The 2263-nt window shown below is 50.5% G+C and overlaps 1 protein-coding gene across 3 annotated transcripts in view; it reads right to left on the reverse strand.

The window, feature by feature from the left end:
* Positions 1-218, reverse strand: part of TLR5 (toll like receptor 5) — a 71957-nt gene extending 71739 nt beyond the window's left edge. The window contains exon 1 of one of the 3 annotated variants that reach the window (XR_002097087.1): positions 23-196. The gene's annotated coding sequence lies outside the window, so the exon portion shown is untranslated. Of the gene's footprint in view, positions 1-22 lie in introns of all 3 variants that reach the window. The other 2 variants (XR_002097088.1, XM_019516500.1) reach the window with 2 other exon arrangements.
* Positions 219-2263: the final 2045 nt, after the last annotated feature.

Raw genomic sequence — 2263 nt, forward strand, 5'->3', positions numbered from 1 at the left:
CCCTCTTCAAGGGGCCGCTCACCTACGTCCTGAGGAGATGGCCCGCCGGGGCGCCCCCTCCAGGGCACGCCGTGGCTGCTGCGTCTTGCCGGTCCCCAGAGAGCCCTGGCACAGAGGTCTGGAAGGGGGCTGAGGCCGGCATCAAGTCCGCCCACCTGCTCCCAGCAGCACCAGTGCAGACCAACAACTGGCACGGGAAAACCACGTTCTTGGCAGGGCTAGTGCGTGCCCGAGGTTAGCCTCCCACTTTCACTTCCAGTGAGAAGAGCTTGGCTATATACCGACTTTATGGAAATGGGAGACTCCTCTCTAGCTTCCTCCTGCAGCCATACAGCTGAGGGAAGTGAAACTTGGGGGCATGGCTGACTGGTGCCACCTTAGTCAGGGGGGCCACGTGCCCCCCCAGCAGCCAGTCATCCCCCCCATGGCCAATCTCACCGACCAGGGGGCAGAAAGGTCCCCCATGGCCAATTGTGCCAACTGGGAAGCAGCCACGGTGCTCCCAGAAGTGGCCACAGCACTACATCCAGTGCTCCCACTCCCCAGCTGGTGCTCACAGGGGGGACACCCGCGCTCCTGCCTGCCCCCCACCACTGAAGCAGTGAGCGCAGCCCATCAGGGGGTGCACCAGCTCTCAGGGGGTTCAAGTGCATCCCCCATGTGTCGGCACAGCTTGGGAGCATCTGAACCCCACACCTCTGGGCTCCGGCCTGCATGTGGGATGCCCACCAAAGGATTTGGAAGCATCTGAAACCCTAGGTGTGGGTGGAAGATGTTTGCCAGCAGTAGGGTCACATTTCATTCTTGAATGACTCATCGATTTGGAATTAATTTGGCTGATTTGACTTGGAACAGGAAAAATTTTCCTTAAAAAAAAAAACAGGAAAAGACCAGCCCCAGCTATAGCATCCCAGCCAAGGCTGTCATGAGAGTCCAAAATGCAAAGTGTTGTTCTCTTTTAATCTAGTTTGGGTCTTCGGTGTCTTCTATTGTTCTCATCTTATTTTTTTTTTACCTCCGTGCAGAGTAGCCCTGCTACCTGTCAGTCTGCTGCAGGCACAAGCTGGAGGAACTGGGGCCCCGTGACCGAATTCAATGGGTCTACCCATGCTTATAAAACATTTTAGCTCCAAGACAGTTAAAATCAGTAACGTGCATGTAACAGTGACGTTCCAGCTTGGTTCAGCTGGAAGGTGGGACAGCAAGTGTTAGAGCACAGAAAGGTGCCAGACAATGACAGCACTGGGAAAGCCTTGGAGATGTGCCCACTTTAGGAGTAGCAGATGGTAAGGAAAGAGAATGGAGGGAGTGATGTTGGAATAGCCCCTCCCACCACCATCAGATATCTCCAGTCCTTTGCCCCTAATTTCTGGCTGTCAGCAGGTTTGCAGATTCACAGGAGTTTAGGGCTGGAAGGGATCTCCTGAGATCATCAGGTGGTAATACAGGACAGCCCACCTGCTTTGGTGCACCATACATGCCTCAACTACATGGAAAACTGCAGTGGCTCTAGAAGTTCTGGTTGGCTGATTGGACCTGGAATCCACTCATGTGGTAAGAGTTTTTCCACAAAGTAGGGTATGGCACAGCTACCTGACTGAACTGAAGGAGTAGTGAACAAACATATATGCAACCCAGCATCTGACAGGAGCCTGTCAAAAGATAAGGGCTCTCTGTTAATGGGGGTTTCACAGCAGGGTAGACCTATACCTGGATGGGAGGCATGAATGTCATAAGAACGTAAGAATTGCCATTTACTGGGTCTGACCATAGTTCCATCTTGGCCAGTATCTTGTGTGTCAGAGTAGATGCTGAAAGGGAAAGCAGACTGGGTCTGACCAGTGTGTAATTTTCCTACTGTTCCTCTCTCAGTTGCAGCCTCCAGCATTTAAAGTCTAGGAAATTCTGATTCAGAGGCTGTTTCCCTAACTCCTATGCTCAATAGCTCTTGATGCCCCTTTCCTCCAAGAATATGTCCAATCTCTTTTTTAATCTGGCTAAACTGTCAGCTTCCACAATATCTGATGGCAATGAGTGCCACACTTCAATTACATATTGTGTGAAAAAGAACTCCATTAATCTTAAACTTACTACCTACTAGTTTTATTTTGTGACCCCTAGTTCCTGGATTGTGTGAGAGTGAATAATAAATTTAGGGATTAATACCATCATTTTACAGAAGAGTAAAAGGATGTGATAGTCTTCTGGGCAGGAATTTCTTATGTGGTGAGGTATCTCCGGGCTCTGTGATAATGCAAATTAC

This window comes from Gavialis gangeticus, unplaced genomic scaffold (assembly GCF_001723915.1).
Source record: "Gavialis gangeticus isolate Ggan-Ray unplaced genomic scaffold, GavGan_comp1, whole genome shotgun sequence".
Classification (NCBI taxonomy): Eukaryota; Metazoa; Chordata; order Crocodylia; family Gavialidae; genus Gavialis; species Gavialis gangeticus.